General features: G+C 50.2%; 1 protein-coding gene and 1 long non-coding RNA gene across 4 annotated transcripts in view; both read left to right on the top strand.

Moving 5' to 3' along the window:
- Positions 1–25,618, top strand: part of Inpp5a (inositol polyphosphate-5-phosphatase A) — a 172,506-nt gene that overhangs the window by 10,661 nt on the left and 136,227 nt on the right. The gene's annotated exons all lie outside the window — the stretch shown is intronic.
- Positions 1,733–6,677, top strand: LOC125345933. The gene is made up of 2 exons (XR_007209819.1): positions 1,733–5,624; positions 5,682–6,677. It is a non-coding gene; the product is annotated as an uncharacterized LOC125345933 (long non-coding RNA).

The raw sequence follows: 25,618 nt of genomic DNA, 5'->3' as shown, positions 1-25,618 counted from the left end.
AGGACTGCGTTTCTCTGCCGCCTTGGCTTCACAGTCACTAGGCGTCACCAGGGACTAGGCCCGGCCTTGGCAGCGGCCTCCTGTGTGTCTGCTGGGAAGGCTAGGGGAGCCTGGCCCCGTCTTTTGGATTGGAGCCTGCCTACCTCATGCTGCGTGCTTCCCCCTAGGTCCTCGCTCCGGGTGGGCATCTGGGTGTGGAGCTCAGGGAATGCTTAGAGGTCTCAGGAGGATGAGGTGAAGGCCAGTGTGCAACTCCCTGATATGTGGAGTGGTTTTCCAGGTGCTCATTGGTATTTGTTTTCTTTGAGGATCCAAAGTGATGACACATTTAAACTTTTTCTATTGTTGAGTTGTAAGAATTATTTCTGTGTTGTGGGTACTACTGGACTCTTATCTTGCATACGGTTTGCATATATTCTGTGGGTTGTGTTAATTTCTTTTAAAAGTATTATTATCTTTAAGTAGTTGTACAAAGAAGTTGCCATTTGACAGAGCAGTTTATGAATCGAGTGCATCTTGTGATATCAGTATCACCCTTTCAACATTCTCACCTATCCCTCCAAGCCTACTCCTTCCCTCACTTTAAAAAATTTTTGTAGGATACGTATTGAATTTTTTTGGCATTTAACAAAGCAGTTTATGGATACAGTGCATCTTGGTCTGTGTCACCTCTTCAACATTTTTACCCCCCTTGACACACCCTTTCCTTCATTTTGTGGTATATACAATGAATTCCAGATTGCATTCTTCATTTGTCTACTCCTTTCCCCCTTTCTCCCCATTCCTCTCCTCTTATGAGACCTGTTCCAGGAGCTTATTTTGTGGGGCTTTGACTTAGTCTTTCTAAAGGATTATACTATTTGAGTTCTCCATAGGGTATTGTACTTCAGTTAGTTCATTTGTAACTGATTGCATACCACCCCATGTGTTTACTTAATAGATTTATAGTCATATTCTAGGTATCCTAAATGAGGGAACCCATGGGACTTGTGTTTTTCTAGCTTACTTCTCTTAATGTAATTTTTTTCCAAGTCTTTCTTTTTCCTTACTAATGGCAACAGTTTTCTTTGAAGCATACATGTTGGATTTGTCTGCCTGCTTTTCCTTTGATTACTTGTGCTTTGGATGTCATATCCAAGAAACTTAACCATTTTCATGTCTATATATCAGTCTTTAATGTACGTGGAAGGCTTATTTTTTAAAATTAAAATAGTTACCACAAAGCTGATGTACAGAGGGGTTATAGTTACATAAGTCAGATAAAGAGTACTTTTCTTTTTGGACAATGTTACCTCTTCCCTGGCTCTCCTTGGAAGTTCTTCATTGTGTTCTTGTTGTTTTTTGTTCCAGAACTGAGCTTCCTTTAGCTTTTTCAAACTCAAGTCTAGTGCTCTATCACTTGAGCCACACCTCCGCTTATTTGGAGATAATCTTTGTCTCTTGAGGCTGACTTCGAGCCCCTATCTTCAGACTTTAGTCTCTGGAGTAGGTAGGATTATAGGAATGAGCCACCATGCCTAGTGGGGGTTAATGTTTTTTTTTGTTGTTGTTTTTTTTTGCCAGTCCTGGGGCTTGGACTCAGGGCCTGGGCACTGTCCCTGGCTTCTTTTTGCTTAAGGCTAGCACTCTACCACTTGACCCCTAGTGCCACTTCCAGCCTTTTCTGTTTATGTGGTGCTGAGGAATCGAACCCAGGGCTTCATGCATGCTAGGCAAACACTCTACCACTAAGCCACATTCCCAGCTCTAGGTTAATTTTTATATGGGGTGTGAGGCATGGGTATTGGATCTTTCTTTTGCACATGGCTATCCAGCTATCTCAAGACCATTTGTTGAAAAGACTATTATTCTCCAGTGGGTTGTCTTGCCACTCTTGTTGAAAATTAATGGGCCAGAAATATATACATTTATTTCTAGTCTCTTAGTTCTGTTTCATTGGTCTAAATGTCCTTTTGCCAGCACCTTGCTGTCTTGATTCCTGCAACTTTGTAGTAAGGCTTTCATACTGAGGTTTGAACTTAGGGCCTTAGTCTTACTAAGCAGGTACCCTATACTAGTCGAGCTATACTGTCAGCTCTGATTCTCTTTATTCTCTTTCACTGATGTTTTGTGATTTTTTAAAGTTTGAACTGTTAATTCATTCCTAATTATTGTGCTTGTAATTATTTCTTTCTTCCGAGTCTGCCTTAGTAATTTTTATCCTGCAAGGAATTCCTGTGTCACTCTAGTTGTGGCATTGGTTGGCACATAAGGTTGCTCACAGTACCCCTGGTGACTTTTTCACCTCCATACAGTTGGAGATAATATCCTCTCTCCCACCCCTGATTTTAGAAATTGGTTTTCTATTTTTCTTGGTCAGTCAAATTACAGGTCAGTTATTTTTTTATCTTTGCAGAGAACCAGCTTCAGTTTCATTGATTTTTCTTTATTGTCTTTGTGTTCTATGCGTTGGTTATGTTTAGAATTGCTTGAAAATTCCCGTTGTTGCTGCCGTAGCTCTGGGCAGGATTTTATTTCTGTCTTCACCTCATTTTTCTCTTGTGGTTCCTAGACACCACACCAGTGACCCACTTGTCCCCCAGCAGAGACTGTTTTGACTGCGCAGTCTCCTGTGGCTCACCCTCTGTTGTGATCCTGGGTCTGTGGGTATGGTGGCTTCGGCATGAGTAAGCTGTGGTTTACTTTTCTGCATGAATTTTCCTCTGTATACTTGTACCTATCAAAGAGAGTACTAATTGAGATTTACTGACGTATTAACTGACTTATTAATAGAATAGGTGCAAAGCAGTTGCTGGTCAGCCTTCAACAAAGTATTCTGAATGCTTCAGTGTCAAGCCACCTGCTTGCAGCACTGTACTCGCAAGTCCCAAGTATGTGAAAGAATGCCCTCCCTTCCCCCTGCCTGTCTGCCTGTCTGCCTGTCATCCGCTTGCCATACTTCAGGGATTTCTTCTTTTGAACACTGCCATTGAAATTGGGAAGAAAGTAGCACTTGGAATAGTTTCCAGGAAGACTGGGGAGGAAGGCCCTTTAAGTGCTTTCTACTCAGAAGCACCTTGCCAAGTCAGCCTCTGCAGGCCTCCAGTGCCCAGCAGTGTCTGTTTTGCTCATGTTCCCTGTGGGTATGGAAAGCCAGTGACCAGCTCAACATGCATAGCGTGGGCTGTGGTTTTCCGACCTGTCTGTTCCTGAAGATGACCTTGCCGTCAGCCCTGGTCCTTAGTGAAGGTAGACACTGATATATCAAAAGCCTGTTGGGACTAGAGGGAGCCGTGTCTTCCCCTGCCTTAACTAGCTTTGAGTAGGAAAGCCCCTTGAACTCGGCTCTGAGTTCAGCATTTGTAGAAAACAGTGATCTCACAATGTCTCCAGCTTCTTTCCTGTTCCCAATGTTTTTACTGATATATACCTATTGGTGTTTTCCTGTTGTTGCTAGTGCAATTACTAGAATACCCTGAAGGTCAAGGTCAAAGCTCTGTCAATTTGTGTTCCTTTTGGGATGAGCTTGAGCAGCCTCATCACTGAGCCTAGGATGGCCACAACGGTCATGCAGGTACTTCGGGCCTTCCTTGCAGGAACAGTGATCAGCAAGGCTGGGCCTGTCTAGGCTGTCAGGCCTGCCCGTCACCTGAAGAACATTTAGAAAAAGCGTCTGTCTCTGGTGGTGAGTGCAGTGTCTGTGCAGGATGTTGGTGTGGTTACCCCCTGCCCCCAGCCATGAGCCAATTCTGTGTGGGGGCCCCTAGCCATTGACTCTGTCTTTGAGGTGTGACTTGCCCATGCTGTCCTGCTTTCTGGGGATGGGAGAACAGTTGGGTATAGCCAGCCCTTGGAGTATATGGTTTAGCTGGAAGACAATGGCAGGCTTAACTATAGCATCCTTTACCTGCTTACCAACCAGTAGTTTAAGCAGAACTCTAGAGCCAGGCTTGGTGGCCCAGTGAAGTAGTGGGAAGCTCATGTCTGTTCGTGTGCCCCATTGCCATGGAGAGGCCTGTGTGGCTGCTTCCCTAGTATGGCTTTGTGTGGGTGAGGGGCTGGAGCCAGGGGAAATTGGACAGAACCTGGTCTCCCCTCTGGGGGTGGTGCATGTCCTGTGGTTGTGAACTCAGGGCTAGGAGCTGGGAGACACCATGATGTTCATTGTCTGCAGATCAGGGCTCTATAGCAGGAGTCAGTGCTGTCTCCCTTCTAGGGCCCGCTGTTAGTTTTGATTCAGGCTTGTCCCAGGAGCTAACCAAGTGCATGGCCCCTGCTGACACCCTGCCTCCTCTTGGACCTGGTCTCAGCAGGGACTGGCCTGCACCCAATAGATGCCTCCCTTGCTTGTGGGGAGGCTGTCTCTCATAGTAGATCTGATGGAAAAGGTATTGGCTCCTCTGTCAGAAGCAGGGCAAGGGGAAAGGCCCTGAGGGAAGGAGATACTGTCTTCATAGAATGCTGCAGAGCCAGAGTTGTTCTTTCCTCACTGTGAGCAGAGATGTTGCTGGACTGGCATCCTGGTAGTCCTGTGAGGACAGTTTGGCATTGTGACCAGACCTGGAGGGAGTTGCCTGGTATTTTGAGGCTTGGAGCTTTAATTGTTGAGTGAGAGGTAAGATGTGATGTTAGGAAGATGAGAGCGTATGAATCATACTCTTGTGTATGTTGTCATCTCTCAGGTCTGTAGTCACTTCTCAGGTTCATAGTCGTCATCTTTCCAGTCCGTAGTCATCTCTCAGGTCTGTGGTCATCTCTCAGGTCCATCGTCAACTTTCAGGTTCACGGTCATCTGGTCATCTCTCATGTTCATGGTCAACTCTTAGGTCCCCGAAGTCAGTTCTCTGCTCTGTAGACAGCCCTCAGGTTTATGGTCATCTCTTAGGTCTGTGGTTACCTCTCAGGTTCATGGTCATCTCTCAGGTCTGTGGACAGATCTCAAGTTTGTGGTCAGTTCTCAGGTCTGTGGTCATCTCTCAGGTTTATGGTCATCTCAGATCTGTGGACAGCTCCCAGGTCTGTGGATAGCTCTCAGGTCCATGGTCAGCTCTCAGGTCTGTAGTTATTTTTAACACCTGTGGGACAGCTCTGAGGCCCGTGGTCAGCTCACAGGTCCATGGTCAGCTCTTAGGTTTTTGAACAGCTCTGAGGCCTGTGGTCGGCTCTCAGGTTCATAACTCTCAGGTCTGTGATCACTTTTTGAGTCTGTGGTCAGCTGTCAGGTCCGTGGTCAGCTCTTCGGTCTGTAGTTATCTTTCAGGTCTGTGGTCAGCTCAGCATGTGGCCAGCTCTTAGGTCCCCGGGGTCAGCCCTCAGATCTGTGGTCTGTTTCCATAAGTATGATTTGATGTGTTTCTGTGACACAGAACATGAGGGAAGGTTGATTCCTAAAGGAGTCAGAAGCAGATAGAGAGTGCTGGCATAGAGCAGGGCAGCCCGTGGTTTTCACAGGATGCCTGGTAACAGGTTGTTTCTGACCTGGGCCCCATCCAACAGGGATCTGGACAGTCCTCAGCCTTGCTGACTTGACGTTATGTGTGTGACTGGTAGAAAGCGTGAGAGTCAGCTAGGGAGCACGTGGGAGGACTCCTAGGAGGAGGTGGTCAGGTCTATGAACAGCTCTCAAGCCTGTGGTCAGCTCTCAGGTTCGTGGTCAGCTCTCAAGTTTGTGATCAGCTTTCAGGTTTGTGGTCAGCTCTCAGGTCCCTGGCAGAAGAGGGGCTGGGGGAGAGGAGATTCCACTCGCCTAGGCAGGGCAGAGGTGACTAGGGAAGGAGACATGCAGGGTGCGGGTGAGTGGATCTGCAGAGTGTAGGACAGTTTGGATTTATTTAGCATGTAACGGGGGAGGAGGAGGAAGGGCATCAGGACTGGAAGGTTTGGACCCTTTGGGTGACTGGGCATGGACTGTAGGACAGACTGCACCTGTGCACACCTGCTTGAAGCAGACTCTCCTTGGCCCTGTGCCTCCACATGGAAGTCCTGTCCCTGCGGGTAGAGGGAGGAGCACATGAAGAAGCCTCTCCTCACCCTCTGGTCTTCCTCCACCTGGTCCTGGTTCTCTTGTCCACTCCATGTCCTTCTCCTCTAAGCTGGTGCCCATCTGTGCTGGGCTGTGAGGTGAGAATCTGTTTCTTTGTGAGATCCTGTTTTGACCTTATCACCTGTTTTCTTTCTCCCTTTTCCTCCTCATTCTGCTCCTCCTCCCCTAACTTCTTGTCTGGGGGTTGGTCTCAAACTGTGATCCTCCCACCACTGCCTCCCAAGTAACTGGAATTATAACGGGGTGGCACCAACATGCCTGGCCCCTCCTCCCTTTTAAATGCAATGCATTTCCTTTATCTAAAATACTTACCAGACTCCCATTGTAGGGTGAAAGAGTGTCCTGGTGTGATGACAGTAGTCTGGATTTTGGGAGTCAGATAAGTTGGGAAGGAAAACAACGTTTTGTTCAGATTCTGAGCTGAGAAACGGGGGCCCCTAGTGCAGCCACACCTGGTGTCTGCCCAGTGCCTGGCACCCTCCTTACCACATAGCAGGTCAGCACAGGTCCTGGCCTTGCTGCAGGCCTGGGCCACCCAGGGCTAGTCCTGTGGGCCCAAGGACATCTCTGTTGTCTTTTCCATAATAATAAGGTATCTCACTTGTGTGTGTAAACCAAGGAAATTAATCATAAGCACGTTGGTACTCATGAATTTTGTAAAAAAAAAAAAAAAAAAAGGAAATGTTTTGTGTTGTACTAAGTGAATGTGGAATGTGTACAGGGTAGAGAAGTAACAGAATATCTATATATTTGAAAGGATCATAATTAGTGATTGCTGTTCTGAGTAACTTTCTAATCAAAAGGAGTCCTTTTTCTTCAGGACTACTGAAGATGCAGTGTGAACGGGAAAATTAAGCTAGAGAAGGAAAGAAAGGAAAGCAGTCGCTAAGTCCTCCTGGCTCTGTGTCCTCTCTGTACTGCCCCGCAGGCAGGCCGCTGAGATCAGCCCGGGTTTACCTTTGGGCCAGAAGGCTGGGCCTGTGAAATGTTTGTGCTTTGTTAGCTGCGGGGCTGGTGGAGGAGCCCCTCAGCACAGTCTCAGCCTCGCTGAGACACTGTGTTGGTGTATATGCAGCTCTCTGGGTGCAAGTCAGCTGCCTCCCCGCTAGGCTGCCGTGAATCCTCAGCTTGATGCTTCGGGACATTTTTTCCTGTTGCCATCATCTTGGCTTGTTTGGGGGGACTGGGAGGCTCCTCTGTTGTTGATTGTAGGTGAGACGGAGGTGAGTTCTTGGGTAGCCGCCCCCTCTGGGAGACGGTGACATGTCCGGGATACTCTCTTGGTCTGGGGAGGATGCTGTGAGTACTGAGTGCTTTGAGTCACCCCTGCCAGGAGCCGAGGAGCCGGCTTGTGCCGGTGGGCGTCGTGTCCCCCACGGTGGCTGGCATCCTTCAGAGCTTTCCCGACTCCCCTGCATGTGGGCCTTTGAGTCAGCTCTGTCAGTCTCCAGCTCACAGAATCAAGCATCCAACTTTCTGAGATAGGTGCTTGACTCTGTGAGCTACGAGATAGTAGTGCGTGTGTATGTGAGTGCGTGCGTGTGTGCATGGGTGCGTATTCCGTTCAGTGGCTGAAAAGTTAGATGGAAGACAAGGAGGTAGCCTCAAGTGGGTGGCAAGACGGGAGAGGAGATGTGTAGACTCCTGAGTGGCTGGCCCTGGGAGAGGCTGCGGCCCTCTGGGCTCTCCAGAGTCCTGGAGGTGGTTTGCCGAGGGGGCTGCGTGTGGGTCGTTGATCCAGACGGCACATGTTCACTGAGTGTTCGCTGCCGTCCGGCTGTCTGGGAGGCTTTCCCCTGCCCCCGTTTCCTGAGGAAGCGAAAGAGACCTACTGGGATCACCTGCTGGAGCTCAGCTGTGCCCAGCCAGCTCTCTTTACTGCTCCCAACTCTGGTGCTCAGTTGAGAGTGTGAAAGGCCGCTGCACATTTCATAGATCCAGTAGTCCACAGCTCATCTGTTTTCATTTCAAACCTAAAAGCCAAGAACGCCGCGCACCGCGCAGTACTTCTCACGTGCTCACCTCCCCCTCCTCATGGCCTGTGGAAACACAGCTGGAGGTGAGGGAGTTTGCAGCCCGCCCTCCCCACGGCCTGTGGCCTTGTGTGTTTAGACCCGCTAGGGAGGGTAACAGGTTCTTAAGCTGTCTTTTCATTCAAAGTGTCAAGTTTCCGCTTCAAGTAAACCATTAAGAATTTAGGGGAGACCGTTGAATCTTAGTTAATAGGGACTGAAATTTTATTGTTGAAAACAAGTAAGTTCACTGCCTTGGTCTGCAAAGAGCAAGGCAGCAAATACAGACTGTGGTGACAGGGCCGTGTTGGTATTCTCCTTTGGAAAGTCCTATAGTGCTGAGCATTGGGAAACAACTGCTTAATTCTAACCACACAGTAAATAGTGTTGAGTTTCTTCTCTTGGATTGTTGATACCTTTTGGTTAAACAATGACAAAACTTTGGCTGGTTTGTCCTGTGAAGCTGGCATAATCTCCTTGCACACACTTCCCTGCTGCCGACCACCTATTTCCTGGTCTGTGCGTGTTCACAGCACAGGCAGCTCTCTGGGGATCACCTGCTTGCACACCCAGGGCACCCTAGTTCAGTGTTGGCCGGAGGAAGGACCTGCTGTTTCTCCTTCCAAGTGATGTTCCTGGAGTCTCCGTTGTCCTGCTGCTGGGAGACAGGCGCTCTGGTTGTCTCTGCCTCTCAGATACTGTTCGGTGGCCCTTTTGAAGCTGCTGATGCCGGCTCCATTGCCTCTGGATGCACGGGGCAGTGGGCAGCTTGACCGCTGCTTCTCTTGGTGTTCGCTTTTATTATCTTATTATAAAGTCCTAGGTCCCTGAGTGCAAAAATACTCTACTATTTTCCTATGAACTCCAGTGTACCAACAATTAAACCAAAGGTCGGGATAAATTGTATGGCAGCAGTAGGCACCTGTAGTTGAGGACCTAGGCACCGTGTGATTCCTGGCTGTTGTCAGCAGCAGGCACCTGTAGTTGAGGACCTAGGCACCGTGTGACTCCTGGCTGTTGTCAGCAGCAGGCACCTGTAGTTGAGTTGTCAGCAGTAGGCACCTGTAGTTGAGGACCTAGGCACTGTGGAACTCCTATGTGTTCCTGGTGTTCAGTCAGCAGGAGGTAGAAGTCCTCAGCAGTGAGCCTAACCTTGTTACCATAAACAGAGGAGTCTATAAATGGTGCTGCCAGTGTGTTGCAGGCTGGTGGGGCATTGGGCCAGCATGTCATCACCTGCACAGTGGGCCTATGGGTGGGGGCTGAGGAATGACAAGGAGACACTCCCTTTCCTGCCACAACCCCCTCAGGGAGTAAGTCTCCCTGTCATAGGCTATGGCTAGGCTATGAGCCTTGTGAGCCCCCTTCCTGGCTCTGACCAGAGGCCACCTAGGAAAGCCACAAGATGTGGAGATCTTTTGATGGAGGAAAGAGAAATGAAGAGATTGTACAGTGAAGTAGAGAGATTGGCAGCTCCTGCCCAGAGAGCCTCAACAGCTAGCTGGGGTGAGGGGCAGGGGTTTGTTAGATGGGGCTTGCTCTCCACCTGCCACAGCTCTGGGCTCTGCTTGGTACCTGCTCCCCACTGTGGCTGCTGGGAAGAGCCTCTCTCAGTCTCGTCAGAGCACTGAGACCAGCCCCACCCCAGCTGTGTGGTTCTGTGTGTAGGGCTGTCATGTAGGACCTTCACATCAGAACTGCTGGCCAGACTGAGCAGAGCTGTGCAGGGACCACTGACTGTGTGCTTTGTGTGGGTTTCTCTGGGAGCCCTCTGCGTGTCGAGGCATGTAGTTCTCATGTGCACAGGATGCATGTGCTCTGTTGACCCTATCATACAGGTAAAACACAAGGGACTAGACAGGTGGGCAAGCCAGGTATGGCCTCAGAACCAGTAGGATTGAACCCAACCCAGGCCTGGGTCCTCAGGGTCCTTATCTACTATTGACCAATACAGTGGGGACAGAGTGGAGTTGTGCCCTGCCTGCCACCCATCTTCCCTGCCTTCAAGCCCCTTTGACCCACCTTTTGACCCTCCCTTTGGTGCCCTGTGGAGGAAGAGGGCAGGCCTGCACTCCTGGCCAGGTTCATGGAATCTTCAGTGACCTTTTCCACACTCCTGATCAAAACAAAGTTCATAGAGTACTCTGCATACACACCGATTTGAAACTCTTGTCTGGCACCATGAATTCAGGCATGGATTAGCCAAAGAACCAGTACTGGAAAACCACCAGGCACCTGGCACAGGTGCTCCTGAAGTGGCCTGGAGCTGAGGCCAGTTCTCATGTGAGGCTGGAGGTGTGAGTGGAGAAGATCAGTGACTGGGAAACATTAGCCCACAAAGGCTTTCAGAAAGATAGTCACAGTCTTTCAGAGCTGGCATGATGACTTAGCGTGAGGCCTCAGACATGGATAGCTGGCTATCAGATTCCCTCAGTGCGGCTCCAGTGTGGTCCTTAGTGAAGGTGGCCCTCATACTCCCTCAGTGCGGCTCCAGTGTGGTCCTTACTGAAGGTGGCCCTCAGACTCCCTCAGTGCGGCTCCAGTGTGGTCCTTACTGAAGGTGGCCCTCAGACTCCCTCAGTGCGGCTCCAGTGTGGTCCTTACTGAAGGTGGCCAGCTGCTCCAGTGTGGCTCTAGCGTGGTCCTTGCTGAAGGTGGCTAGGCTAGGTAGCTGGAAGCCTCACGTGTGAATGGTGGAGCACTCCCTGTGCTCTCCAAGACCACTTCCTCGCTGCTCAGGTATTTAGTTTCCTTGGAAAACAGGCGATGGTGAATCTGCAGTGACAAATGAGCCTCTCTGGAGCATGTATCTGGTTGTGTTTGTTTCTGGGAATCTTAAGAACACATTTAGCAGCTTTAATGTTGACTTTAGTGCCAAGATGTTGGTGATTAAGACCCTGGCAGGGCAGTCCAGTTCCTTGTCTGGCCATTGGGGTTTGTGCATAGTATGAACGTACACTTGAATTCTCCTTAAACAGGCTGGTATCTGTGTGTCTCTGGAGGATGGCACCTGAGAAACTGACTGTACATGTGGATGACACCTCCTTTTGTCTTAGGGTACTGATCTTTTTTCCTGCTACAAGGCCCACCTTGAAAGCCCACACAGTTTTAGCTAGTTTTATGTGAGGTGTTAGTTGCCTCTGGCATTTCACAAACCCCCATATGCCAAAATAAGTTGGATGAACTTGAGCCATCCTGGCGGAGCCCATGTCAGTCTGGTTAAAATCATAAAATTAGTGAGTAAACCAATCTAACCACATTCACAGCCATTTGGATAAGCAGAGGGGAAAAGCCAGCAGCACCCTCTTCCCTACCAGCCGCAGGCTGTGGAGTGTTTATTTCCAGGCTCTTTTGCCTGTAGAAATCTGTTTATTTGAAGTTCTGTATGCAGTGTTTATGTTAGTGAGGAGGAATCAGTCATGAAATGGGTCAGCCACGGGTGTGCTGGTAGGCCCTCAGAGTAGCCTTTCTGCCAGCACTTCCAATTCACATGCACTAAACCCTCAACATCCCTATCTCTATGGCAAAGGGGGTTTCTCGGAGGCTTTGTTCTTGATGACTTTTTTGTTTCCTTCTTGCTGCTTAAAAGCCTGAGAGACATTGTTAACGTATCTTTCATGCTTTGTAGAGCCTGTGGTTCCTTTCCTTACCTGGACCACAGGCACTGTTTGGGAAAGTGCTTTCTCTGCTCATCTCTGCCTACAAATGCCGCCTACCTACCACCACTAGTTTTTGTGTTGGTGCCATGAGTGGCCTTCTGTGGAGCCCGATTCTGCCTTCTCTATTTGGTGGGTCTGCTCAGGCTTTGAAGGCCAGGCCTGGCCCACCACTATTGGACATGGACCTGCTCTTGGTAGCTGTGGCCTTCCAGTCCTCTTGCCAAATACAAGACAGTAGGAGTGACCCATGGTCCCAGAACTGGCATCTCTGTCTGATTGCAGCACAGCTCATCAGGTTGGGTGTGATTTATTTGTGGGGGAAAGACAGATCATCCCAAGAGAGGACTATACACCTGTAGACCAGTGTCACCTGAGAGTGGTCACCCTGAGAGAGGACTGCACACCTCTAGACCAAGTGTCACCTGGGAGTGGTCACCCTGAGAGAGGACTGCACACCTGTAGACCAAGTGTCACCTGAGAGTGGTCATCCGTAGAGAGGACTGCACACCTGTAGACCAAGTGTCACCTGGGAGTGGTCACCCTGAGAGAGGACTGCACACTTGTAGACCAAGTGTCACCTGAGAGTGGTCATCCGTAGAGAGGACTGCACACCTGTAGACCAAGTGTCACCTGAGAGTGGTCATCCGTAGAGAGGACTGCACACCTGTAGACCAACTGTCACCTGAGAGTGGTCACCCTGAGAGAGGGCTGCACACCTGTTGACCAAGTGTCACCTGAGAGTGGTCATCCGTAGAGAGGACTGCACACCTGTAGACCAAGTGTCACCTGGGAGTGGTCATCCGTAGAGAGGACTGCACACCTGTAGACCAAGTGTCACCTGGGAGTGGTCACCCTGAGAGAGGACTGCACACCTCTAGACCAAGTGTCACCTGGGAGTGGTCACCCTGAAAGAGGACTGCACACCTGTAGACCAAGTGTCACCTGAGAGTGGTCACCCTGAGAGAGGACTGCACACCTGTAGACCAAGTGTCACCTGGGAGTGGTCACCCTGAGAGAGGACTGCACACCTGTAGACCAAGTGTCACCTGAGAGTGGTCACCCTGAGAGAGGACTGCACACCTGTAGACCAAGTGTCACCTGGGAGTGGTCACCCTGAGAGAGGACTGCACACCTGTAGACCAAGTGTCACCTGACAGTGGTCACCCTGAGAGAGGACTGCATACCTGTAGACCAAGTGTCACCTGAGAGTGGTCATCCGTAGAGAGGACTGCACACCTGTAGACCAAGTGTCACCTGGGAGTGGTCACCCTGAGAGAGGACTGCACACCTGTTGACCAAGTGTCACCTGAGAGTGGTCACCCTGAGAGAGGACTGCACACCTGTAGACCAGGTGTCATCTGGGAGTGGTCACCCTGATGGAGGACTGCACACCTGTAGACCAAGTGTCACCTGAGAGTGGTCACCCTGAGAGAGGACTGCACACCTGTAGACCAGGTGTCATCTGGGAGTGGTCACCCTGATGGAGGACTGCACACCTGTAGACCAAGTGTCACCTGAGAGTGGTCACCCTGAGAGAGGGCTGCACACCTTTAGACCAAGTGTCATTTCATTTCAGGGTGGATAGGTATAGGGAATACCTCATTGAGAGCCAGAAGTTCAGCTTGCCAAAGTGAGGATGAAAGAGCCTTTGGAATCCCTGTGACAGTGATGTGGCTGGTGATGGTGGAAAGTTTGGATCCAGAACTTAGGAGCCAATTTGAGGGGCTGTTGATGCTCTGAGGTTAAGTAGTGGCTTGTTTCTACTTTTTTTTTTTTTTTTTTTGGTGTGTGTGGCCCGAGATGGGAACCTAGAGTCTGTATATTCTAGGCAAGTGAACTCTGTCACTGAGCCACAGCCTTAGTCCTTTCTCTCTTGTTTGTGACCCTGGAACATTGCCATGAGCGCGGAAGGAAACAGGGAGTTGGGAAGAAGCAGGCCAAAAGTGGATTGAAATGCATATCTTCAGGCATTCATCCAGGAAAAGAGGGTAGAAGTGCATATCTCCAGACATGCGTGCAGGGAAGGAGGTGGAAGTGCATATCTCCAGACATGCGTGCAGGGAAGGAGGTGGAAGTGCATATCTCCAGACATGCGTGCAGGGAAGGAGGTGGAAGTGCATATCTCCAGACATGCGTGCAGGGAAGGAGGTGGAAGTGCATATCTCCAGACATGCATAAGGGAAGGAGGTGGAAGTGCATATCTCCAGACATGCGTGCAGGGAAGGAGTTGGAAGTGCATATCTCCAGACATGCGTGCAGGGAAGGAGTTGGAAGTGCATATCTCCAGACATGTGTGCAGGGAAGGAGGTGGAAGTGCATATCTCCAGACATGCGTGCAGGGAAGGAGGTGGAAGTGCATATCTCCAGACATGCGTGCAGGGAAGGAGTTGGAAGTGCATATCTCCAGACATGCGTGCAGGGAAGGAGTTGGAAGTGCATATCTCCAGACATGTGTGCAGGGAAGGAGGTGGAAGTGCATATCTCCAGACATGCGTGCAGGGAAGGAGTTGGAAGTGCATATCTCCAGACATGCGTGCAGGGAAGGAGTTGGAAGTGCATATCTCCAGACATGTGTGCAGGGAAGGAGGTGGAAGTGCATATCTCCAGACATGCGTGCAGGGAAGGAGGTGGAAGTGCATATCTCCAGACATGCGTGCAGGGAAGGAGGTGGAAGTGCATATCTCCAGACATGCGTGCAGGGAAGGAGGTGGAAGTGCATATCTCCAGACATGCGTGCAGGGAAGGAGGTGGAAGTGCATATCTCCAGACATGCATAAGGGAAGGAGGTGGAAGTGCATATCTCCAGACATGCGTGCAGGGAAGGAGTTGGAAGTGCATATCTCCAGACATGCGTGCAGGGAAGGAGTTGGAAGTGCATATCTCCAGACATGCGTGCAGGGAAGGAGTTGGAAGTGCATATCTCCAGACATGTGTGCAGGGAAGGAGGTGGAAGTGCATATCTCCAGACATGCGTGCAGGGAAGGAGGTGGAAGTGCATATCTCCAGACATGCGTGCAGGGAAGGAGGTGGAAGTGCATATCTCCAGACATGCGTGCAGGGAAGGAGTTGGAAGTGCATATCTCCAGACATGCGTGCAGGGAAGGAGTTGGAAGTGCATATCTCCAGACATGCGTGCAGGGAAGGAGGTGGAAGTGCATATCTCCAGACATGCGTGCAGGGAAGGAGGTGGAAGTGCATATCTCCAGACATGCGTGCAGGGAAGGAGGTGGAAGTGCATATCTCCAGACATGTGTGCAGGGAAGGAGGTGGAAGTGCATATCTCCAGACATGCATAAGGGAAGGAGGTGGAAGTGCATATCTCCAGACATGCGTGCAGGGAAGGAGGTGGAAGTGCATATCTCCAGACATGCGTGCAGGGAAGGAGGTGGAAGTGCATATCTCCAGACATGTGTGCAGGGAAGGAGGTGGAAGTGCATATCTCCAGACATGCGTGCAGGGAAGGAGTTGGAAGTGCATATCTCCAGACATGCGTGCAGGGAAGGAGTTGGAAGTGCATATCTCCAGACATGCGTGCAGGGAAGGAGTTGGAAGTGCATATCTCCAGACATGCGTGCAGGGAAGGAGTTGGAAGTGCATATCTCCAGACATGTGTGCAGGGAAGGAGGTGGAAGTGCATATCTCCAGACATGCGTGCAGGGAAGGAGGTGGAAGTGCATATCTCCAGACATGCGTGCAGGGAAGGAGGTGGAAGTGCATATCTCCAGACATGCATAAGGGAAGGAGGTGGAAGTGCATATCTCCAGACATGCGTGCAGGGAAGGAGTTGGAAGTGCATATCTCCAGACATGTGTGCAGGGAAGGAGAGTGGAAGTGCATATCTCCAGACATGCATGCAGGGAAGGAGAGTAGAAATACATATCTCCAGACATGCATACAGGAGAGTAGGTAGTTTGACCCCTAACCATTTTGGAGGCTGGGCAGTTTCAACCAGTGAACGCCACCAGAGCCTGTGAGCAATTGTTTCAGGCTCTGGATACATGGGTGTGCTTGCTGAACTGTCTGTACACTTCTAGTGGTAGTGGTAGTTGTGTTGGTGCAGATTGTATCTTGTCATATTTTAAAAACTATCTGCCCTGGTGATTTTTCTCTTGACCTTGTTGTAAAGAGCTCTGCCAGCATGTCAGTATCCATGGGTCAGGGCCGAGGCTCTGTCTCCTGGAAGTCCTGGGGAGATACTTAGGTCTGTGAAGTATCTCTTCAGGGCTAGGCTAGTCCCCTTGGTCACTTTCTCTGTGGCTTGTCTGCTTTCCCCTTGACATTGTAGGTGCTCCTGATATGTGCCCAGGGAAGCCTGCATGATGCCCTGGGTTGGGCCACAACCCTGTGGGAGAGGGTGGTTGGGATAGACAACTTCAGGGAATCGACGTAGCCCAGGCCTCAGGAGTTCAGATATAGGTTTATAGTGGACGGTTACCACTTGAGGGCCTGGGTAGAAGCAGGGATCCAGACAGGAGGAAGCAGTAGCTTAGCTGGGCCCTGGCAGTAGAACTGGTGGAGGGTGGCAGGCTCTAGGAGAGCCACTGGGAGAGAAGGGCAAGTCTTAGCCTCACAGCATCAGGTGCCATCAGCTCTGGCTTCTGCTGAGGTTCCTTTTGACTTGTGGATGGCCAACTCTGACTGTGTCTTTACCTCATCTCTTCTCTGTGCACACAGGGCATGCTCCCTGCCTGTCTCTGTCTGTCTGCCGTCTGTCTGTCTCTCACTCTTTGCTCTCTCTGCTGGTCCTGGTCCTGCATTTTTGCGTGTGTGTGTGTGTGTGTGTGTGTGTGTGTGTGTGTGTGTGTGTGTGTGTTGATTCTGGTTGTAGGGCTTGAACTCAAGGCCTGGGTGTTCTCCATGAGCTTTATTGCTCAAGTCTAGCACTCTACCAGTTGAGCCACAGTTCCACTTCTGACCTTTTGGTGGCTAATTAGAAATAAGAGTCTCACAGACTTTCCTGGCTTCGGACTGAGATCCTTAGATTGCAGCCACAGATCCTCAGATCTTAGCCTCTTGAGTAGCTAGGATCGCAGGTATGAACGAGCCACTAGCTTCTGCTTGCCTTTTTTGATCACTGCTGCCTCTCTACTTTTTGAGTCCCACCTCCAGCTCCTCCTCTTCTTTTTAAAGGACAGACAATCATAAGACCAGGACCCACCCTTGTGACCTCTTTTACCTTAATTAGCTTCATCTTAGCCCCGTGTCCCAGTTCAGTCTATAGTAGGGACATACATGTTTGAACAGGAGTAGCTGGAAGGAAGCATGGAAGCAGCTGGAACCATGACCAACTGTTGGCTTAGCCTGGGATACCAGGAGTGTATTGACTGGACAGGCTTGTATTTCCAGATCTCTTAGGTATTCAGAGTGCTGTGGGGCCACAATGAGACCCCAGGGTAGTGTCACAGAGGCAGTACACAGGACAGTCTTGCTGTGCAGTATTGGTTGCAAGTGGAGCTCGACTCTATGCACGGTGTGAGCACATGTGGTATGTAATGGCTGCATGTATGTATGCTTTGCTTCACAGCCCTCCCACAAATCTTCATAGTGTGGCTTTATCTTTCATATGGCACAGGTAGGTCCCTTTGGCAGGTGCCCTAGACCTGCTGAAACAGCAGAACTCCTTGTCTGTGGGGTTCTGGTAGGCGTAGGGGACTCCAGGAGGTCCAATGAGGCCAAAAGTCTGAAATGGAAATTTAAAATCCTAGGGCAGAAGGGAAACAAGAGGAAGAGAAGAGGTGTGTTCAGAATACAGCACTGTGACAATGTCCAGCCAGGGCTGGCCTGGGCATCCCTGTGACTTCTGGGCTGAGAGACCCTTGTACCCCTCTCCACGTCCCTTGGAGCCTCCTGAAGACTCCACAAGGGGCTCAGCTCTTCTAGGCACTTTTCCACATGGGGAGCCTCTGCAGGCAACAGCAGCTGGGCCGGCAGGAGCAGAAGGTGGCATGTGGCAGGTTGGTAGTATTTGATAGTGGGTGAGAGGGGCTCCACAGCCCCTGCCAGACCCCATGTGCCCCAGGACTGGAGAAGGATGGAGGGGAAAGCCTTAGCTTACAGAAGCTGGAAGTGCAGCTGAGTCGAGCCATAGTGGATTGAACTCTGTGACAGGGTCTGGCAGTAGACAGCCCTTCCTTGGGCTTGATGTGGCTGGAGCCAGAGTCTTGGCCCTCTGCCTGCCCTGCTCTCCAGGTCCTCTCATCTTGGGGGTGGTTCTCCTGAATATGTATGTGCTTTGATTGAAATGCTAGGATCTGTTTAACATAGTGTATTTTTCCCCCCTAAAAATTAGTACTTTGTATCTTGATTTGGGGTCATTTGCTAGATTGTAGGCTTTAAATCATGTATCCTGTCTTGAACTTGGCCTGTGCTTGTGCCTCTGGAGAAAGCCTGCTTCTTCTTCCCATGGCAGGTAGCCGTCCCCACCTCTCACAGAGCTTTGCACCTCTGTGGGCAGCTTCTCGTGCTCCTCTGCCAGGCTCCTGAAGAGAAGATGGCTGCTGGCTATCCCAGAGCACAGGTTCCCGTGGTGTGGGGAGGCGGCACTAGGGTAGTGAGTGCTAGGTGCCAGGTTGTAGGCCTGGCTCAGAGACTCTGGCTGCCATGGAGGCAGGGTTTGTCTGCCTCATTTCTTGGGACAGGATGGAAGTATTGTTCTTACTTCAGGTGTGCATGTTAGCAAAGTGCATTGTTCTGAAAGTAAAGGTGCCTTGAAGCATCTGGGAAAAAGACCTGGAGAAGCATTATCTTTGTGAGCTCTAAGGGCTGCTGCCAGACAGGTGGTTCCTTAGCCACTGGTGCTGGACCGCTATCCTTGGGGTGGTTTCTGAGTCACATGCTTGTCATCAGGAGGATGCCTTCACATTGGTTTCCTGTGGGGTAATGGTGATGATCAAGACCCTGCAGGCTAGCCTCCTGTGGGTGGATTGCAGGGTTGTTTGCATGCACATGCATGTGCGCATATGCATGCCCTTGGACACATGTAGTCACATTTGGAGAGCAGGAAAGGCCCCCAGGCTGGGGCCTCAGGAACCGGCAGCAGGTGTGCATTCTGTTCTCCGTCCCCATTGGGCATGGTGGCTTCTGTGGAGTGTGCACAGGTTTCTCACTCTCTAGAAACTCTGCTTAGCTCAGGGAATGGTCCTCTGGTGGTGTGGGCCTGTGATGACTTTGCTTTCACAAAGGTGGTTCACGGTCTGCTGAGGCCTCTGGAGCTGGGCATGTTCCCTCTGGAATCCCAGCGGGGTGCTTCTGGCTTCTTTCCAGCAGCCTTTCCACATTTGTCACTCTCTGTGCAGCAGGCTGATGCTATAGGCTCTTTAAATGGGCTAGTTCTCTGAGGAAGGGTTAGAGAATGAACCTTTTTGAGGCCACCGGCCCTCCCAGTACTGTCACTGTCCACAGTAGAGAAGCCCTTTGGCGGTCTTGTCTAGCTTCAAGGGTCAGCCAGGGAAGCCTGTGTCCTCAGTTGCTCCTGCTTATACTAGACAGTTTTGGTTGAGCAGGTGGCGTGTACCCTGTGCTCTAGGCACCTGGGGGAGGGGGGCACTCCAGATGCATCACTGCCCTCTCTGTCCTCTTCTCCACTCCTTCTGAAAGCTTAGTCTTTGCCTACAAGATCCAGCATTGGCAGACGACCAATACCAGGTGCAGAAAGAGCCGAGACTCATAGATGCCATAGTCTAGCTATGCGAGGGTGGGAAGTGCTGGCCACAGAGCCCTCGGGTGACTGGACCGCAGGCCAGCTTTCTGCACGGCTGTACACCAGTGACCCTGTCACCCTTGGAGAGATCCTGAGGCCCCATCTGTGAGGTGATAGAGAGGTAGGGGGTGGCACGAGGCAATACTTTGTGTGGTCTTATCTTGGACCACAGTGGGCCTGAAAAGATGTGTGTTCTATTTTGGGGTCAGGGCTGCTTCTCTGCTGGGTGTCTGGGGCAGTGTGAGACTATGATGCAGGCTCTGTGCTTTGTTCTTTTGTACGTCTGGTGTGAGCCTAGCCTGCAGTGTGGCTCCTGCTACTGGGCAGTTGCTCCTGCTGCACCCCTGCTGGTTTCACTCTGGGCCTTGGTGACTGGCTGTCCAGGGCCTCAGCAATTCTTAGACCTAAGGTTTGGGTGTGGGCCCAGGGTCCCCAGCCTATCCGGGGCACTTACTGGTTGTGTTATTTGGGGTCTATGTAGAGCTGCTTAAATCCATGGGTATCATCTTTTGTCACAGTAGGACTTTGGTGGTGGAAGGACAGAGTCGTGTGTGTGTGTGTGTGTGTGTGTGTGTGTGTGTGTGTGTGTGGTGGCTCTTCTTGCACATGAGGATATAGTCAACTTACACATGTACCTGGATATGTGTCATTGTGATAAGAACAAGATCTGGGAAAGAGTCAGGCCTGAGTCAGCAGGTGCAGGTCTTCCATGTCCCCATCTCCTCTCGGTGTTCTGCGGGGCCCCTTGTGCCTTGCTTATCCTCTATTTCACTAGTGTTGGTACCTCTTATCTGTGCACCCTAGCTCTCCACATTGCATGACTCTTTCCCCTGGGCCTTGTCTATTGACCCTGGCAGCTGCTGGATTAGGTGCCTGAGTGGCTCCTGGCTTAGGTGGTGGGTCCCAGAGGCAATAGTCCTTGACTAGCACTGGGTTTTGGGGATGAGGAAACTGGCTTTCTGTGGGAAACTCAGTCTGGGACAAGGGGTAAGCAGGGACTCATGGTGGATGGATTTGAGGCTGTGCCTGCTGGAAGCACCCTCGCAAGGGAAGGGCTCTGGGGGCCCTGGCTTGCTGGAGTAAGGTTTTCTGGCAGGGAACCCATCCCTGAGGGTTGGGTTCCATTCTTGGAGAGGTGCTTTACCTGTGCAGGGCCACCTGTCCCCTGCAGGGTGGGGACCATACAATGTGCAGATACATGATGCTAGAGATCAACAGTGCTGAGGGAGCAGGAAGATGGAGCAAATGTTTATTTTATACAGACAGTATTTTTAGACTGAAGTTATTTTGGGCTTGAATTTTAAGATTTAAAAAAAAACTTGTGAGATTTAAAATTAGCATATTTGATTATTGAAGAAGTTTTGGGCTTTGGTTAGTTTACAACCTAACTGATCATCTTCTCTGACTCAAGAGGGAGAGGGAGACAGAGAGAGGGAGACAGAGAGAGAGAGAGGGGAAGGAGAAGGGAGGAAGAGGAGAGGGGGACTGGCTCCCTGGGGGCATCCTGACTCCTGCTGTTGGTGGAGGCTGTGACATTGACATTTTACTGATCTTGTCTGTGACCTGTCTCTACCTTGAAAGCACTGCCAAGATGGGGGAGGAAATTGTTGGGGTGGAGGGATATAGCAGTGAACCTGGCTGTGCCTTTTAGCTAGGATGGTTCTTCTTGATACTACTTGATACTACGCCAGTTTGTTTACTATCTAGTAAAACGCCATGTTTTATTTATTAGTTATTTTAGGGAAAATAGATTCTCAAATTTTCTTTATAAGGAAAAATAAACTTGAAAATATTTTCAAGGAATAATTTGTCCTTCCTCTTCCTCTTTCCTGTACTGGGGCTTGAACTCAGGGTCTCATGTTTATTTGGCTTGCTTGTTCTCTACACTTTTGGCACTCACTCTACCACTTGAGCTATGCCTCCAATTCAGCATTTTGCTGGCCAGTTGGAGATGGAATCTTGTGGATTTTTCTGCCTGGGTTGGCTTTAAACTGTGGCCCTCCAGGTTTCAGCCTCTAGAGTAGCTAGGATTCTTATAAGCGTGAGCCTCTGGCACCCCGCTTTCCAAATGTCTGAAGTGAACATGGCTCTTTTTTTCTTTTTTGGCCAGTCCTAGGCTGTGAACTCAGGGCCTGAGCACTGTCCCTGGTTTCTTTTTTCCTCAAGGCTAGCACTCTGCCATTTGAGCCACAGCACCCCTTCTGGCCATTTTCTGTATATGTGGTGCTGAGGAATCGAACACAGGGCCTCGTGTATACGAGGCAAGCACTCTTGCCACTAGGCCATATCCCCAGCCCAACATGGCTCATTTTTGAAAAGCAGTCTGTTAGATTGGCCCAGTGTGTGTGCGGCTCATGATGCTGAGAAGTAGCCAGGCTCCCCTCCCCTTCTGACTGTCACACCTTTGCCTTCTTCTTCTTCTTTTTTTCTTCTTTATTGTCAAAGTGAAGTACAGAGGGGTTACAGTTTCATATGTAAGGCAAGTACATTTCTTATCCAACTTGTTACCTCCTCCCTCATTTTTCCCTCCCCCGTCCCACTTCCCTCCCTCCCCCATGAGTTGTACAGCTGGTTTACACCAATTGGTTTTGTAAGTATTGCTTTTGCAATGGTTTGTCTTTTTATCCTTTCTCTCTTGATTTTGGTGTTCCCTTTCCCTTCCCTAGTTCCAATATAGTATATACAGTATTTGGGGTACTAAGATCATCTGCAGTAGTAGCAGGGGTAAAACCACAGGAAGGGAATACGAGAGGAAAAAAAAGGTACGGTTTCATGGCATGTTGAAAATAACTACAACAATGATATACCACTTATTTCCATAACTTGGAGTTCATTTCGCTTAGCATTATCTTTTATGTGTTCATACGGGCATAGCTATTGAGCTATTGTGATCTTCTGCTATGACTATCCCAGAGATGTACTAATTATTCCCTATGAGGGAAACCATAGAGTTCATGTTTCTTTGGGTCTGGCTCACTTCACTTAGTATGATTTTTTTTCCACGTCCTTCCTTACGAATGGGGCAGTATCATTCTGATAGAGGCATAGCCATTGTGTATATGTACCACATTTTCTTGATCCACTCATCTGCTGAGGGGCATCTGGGTTGGTTCTATATTTTAGCAATGACAAATTGTTCTGCAATGAACATAGTTGTGTTGGTGGCTTTAGTGTGGACTTGCTTGTAATCTTTTGGGGAGGTGCCCAAAAGTGGGACTGCTGGGTCATAGGGAAGCTCCATGTTTAGCCTTCTGAGAAACATGGCTTTCAAATGTGGCTTTGTGTTGGGTACAAGTTTGGGAGAGAGATCAGGATTGGAGTGCAAGTCCAGCCTCGGAGAAAAGTTAGACCTCCATCTTAGTCAATAAGCTAGGCACATTGCATGCCTGAAGTCTTGGCTATGTGGGAAGTCATAGGCAGGAGAATTGTCATCAGAAGGTGGATCTGGACCCAAAACATGAGACCCCACCACAAAAATAATTAAAGCAAAAATGGCTGGGGAGGGGATGCGGATGGGGGCGTGGGTGGGGGCTGGGGAGGGGATGCGGATGGGGGGGGTGGGTGGGGGCTGAGGAGGGGATGCGGATGGGGGTGTGGGTGGGGGCTGGGGAGGGGATGCGGATGGGGGCGGGGGTGGGTGCTGGGGAGGGGATGCGGATGGGGGCGTGGGTGGGTGCTGGGGAGGGGATGCGGATGGGGGCGTGGGTGGGGGCTGGGGAGGCGATGTGGATGTGGATGGGGGTGTGGGTGGGGGCTGGGGAGGGGATGTGATGCAGATGGGAGTATGGGTGGGGGCAGGGTTGGGGGTGTGGGTGAGGGTGTGGGTGTAGGTTGGGGTGTGGCTCAACCGGTAGGGCTTTTTCTAGCAAGGGCTTACCATTTTGTCTCAGCCTCACTGTCTTGTATTTGCCCACAAGGTGGTGCTTCATTTTTGTATGCTATTTCCATGAAGTTGAACTTGTCTTATTTCTTAGAATTTGGCCCTCTAATGATCAGTTATCACTTGGGCATACATTTTGGGGTAAATCCTCTTTGGTGGACAGAGGCTTAAAGGGTGTGTCCTCCAGAGTCTCTGGCACTCTTTGAGACCCATAGGATGCTTTTCTTTCTTAATGGAGAGGAGGGTCTTTCTGGGTCACCTTCAGAGGAAGGTGCCTGCCTGCTCCTTGCCTGCCCTATCCTCTCCAGTGCTCTGGCTCTGTTTGGTTGTATTCCTTCTATGGAAGGAATACAGCTGTCAAGGATGACACTGGGCCCCAGAGGGCCCTGCAGGTCAGTGCAGGAGAGCCCTTTTTGCACCCCTCCCAGGTCAGCAGGCACTCCTTCCCCATCCCCTCCAGTGGGGACGTGGCTTGCACTTGTCACTTGGAGGAAGGCCCACTCAGTACTTCCTTTTATAAAACTATTTTTAGCATTAGTGTTTCCATGACTGCATAGACAAGATTGCATTCTTCATGAGAGGAAATGGTTTTCTGCAGGGATAAGAGTGTCATGGGGCAGGATTTCCTGAGGAATCAGCAGCAGTACTGTCCAGGGTCTTGTGCAGTGGTGGGTCTACCTCGTGTCCTGAGGAAGGCTGTGGCCATGTGTCCTCTGCAGGGGTCAAGGAGTTCATGGTGCTAGTTTGTTTGGACATGACCAAGTGTGGATGTTATAAAGAAGTATGGGGGAAAGATGGGTTATGTTCTGGTCTGTGTGGTCATCACTCGTGTGGCAATCAGTGGCTGTTTCTTGGCATATGGGCTATGTTCGCCCCCAGCTGGTAACTGCCAGCACACCGAGTGCTGCCCTGGTACAGCCGGCTCTGTGGTTTCTAGCTTGGTCTGCCCGGTGCCGGTTCTAGCCTTTCCATGTGAAGCTGACCGGTCCTCTTCCAGGATGGGAGATGGTGCCCACGTGCTGAGGAGAGCTTGGTTTATTTGACAAGAGCTACCTGACTCAGCATGGCTGTCAATTCCTTCCTTCCTCAGGCTGGAACTCTGGGCCTTGAGGTGAAGGAGTGGTGGGGGTCTGAATGGGAGCCCTGGGAGCCTCAAGGCTCAGGAGGAAAGGAGGCTGACAAGGGCAGTCTCACATGCCACCTCCCTACCACTGTTTGAAAGTAAGCCTCAGCCGTGTGGCCTCCTGTGGAATGTCGGTAGTGTCCCACAGAACCTGCGGTTTCTGACCCTGTGATATTGTTAGATCTCATCTCCCCAGCACCTGTACCCCAGCCTCGGGGAACCTTCCTCCCCCTAGGATATACCCTCAGGTCACACCTTGTATGGAAAGGTATTTTTAGATGTGGTCCCTTCCTCCCCATCTTTCTACCGATACCTTAAAAGTCTTGGTCCTGTGTTTCATGGAGAGCCCTGCTGTTTGGACTGTTCTGGAGGCTGCTTGGTGCTGGTTCCAGTAGGCATTTGGGGCAAGAACACCCCTAGGGTGAGTCTGGGTATTACATGCCCAGTAGAAAAGACTGGCTACCCCCCAGGGAAGCCCACAGTCCCTGGCCCTGAGGAGGTAGCAGTGCCCACCATGCTGGCTGCTCTGTGGCCTCCAGTGCTGCTCTGATGGGCCTGAGTTCTTTTTTCCTCCTTGACTCCTGAGTGTTCTTCAAGTGCAATGAAGGTTCACTGCCATACATTTGAACAAAAATGTTTCCAGCCACTTTTCTGAACCAACTGTGAATGGCTAGTGGCTCTCTGAAAGAGCTGGCTTTAGGATGCAGATACATGTCTGTGGTGTGGAATATTTGGATACATATATCATACAATATACGTGCTTGTTGCTGTGAAATAAGTCATAAGATAGACTAAAAAACTAGATAGAGAACTATGGCATAGCTGACAAAGGTAAAAAGGATAGATATAAATCTGAGAACTATGTGGAAAAAAATCAAATGAAAGACATGCCAACATCTGTTTGTTTGAAAATGAGAAGGATGAGAGGCAAAATGGATTGATTGACTGGTAGTCAGGCTCAGAGCCGCATGACGTGTTGTAGGTTTACCAGTAGTGAGTGGCTAATGTTAGGAGTAGTGTGGTGTGTGTGGTTTAACAGCAGTATGTGGCTGTTAGGGTGAAATGTTTGTGTGCGTGTGTTTATGTGTGTAGGTGTGTGCTTACGTGTATGTGTACACATGTGCATATGTGTGTGTGCGCGCTGGTACTGGGGCTTGAACTCAGGACCTAGGCGATCTCCCTTAGCTTTTCTGCTCAGGGCTGGTGCTCTACCACTTGAGCCA

This window comes from Perognathus longimembris, chromosome 2 (assembly GCF_023159225.1).
Source record: "Perognathus longimembris pacificus isolate PPM17 chromosome 2, ASM2315922v1, whole genome shotgun sequence".
In the NCBI taxonomy this organism is placed as follows: Eukaryota; Metazoa; Chordata; class Mammalia; order Rodentia; family Heteromyidae; genus Perognathus; species Perognathus longimembris.
This window is presented reverse-complemented; position numbering and strand designations above follow the sequence as displayed.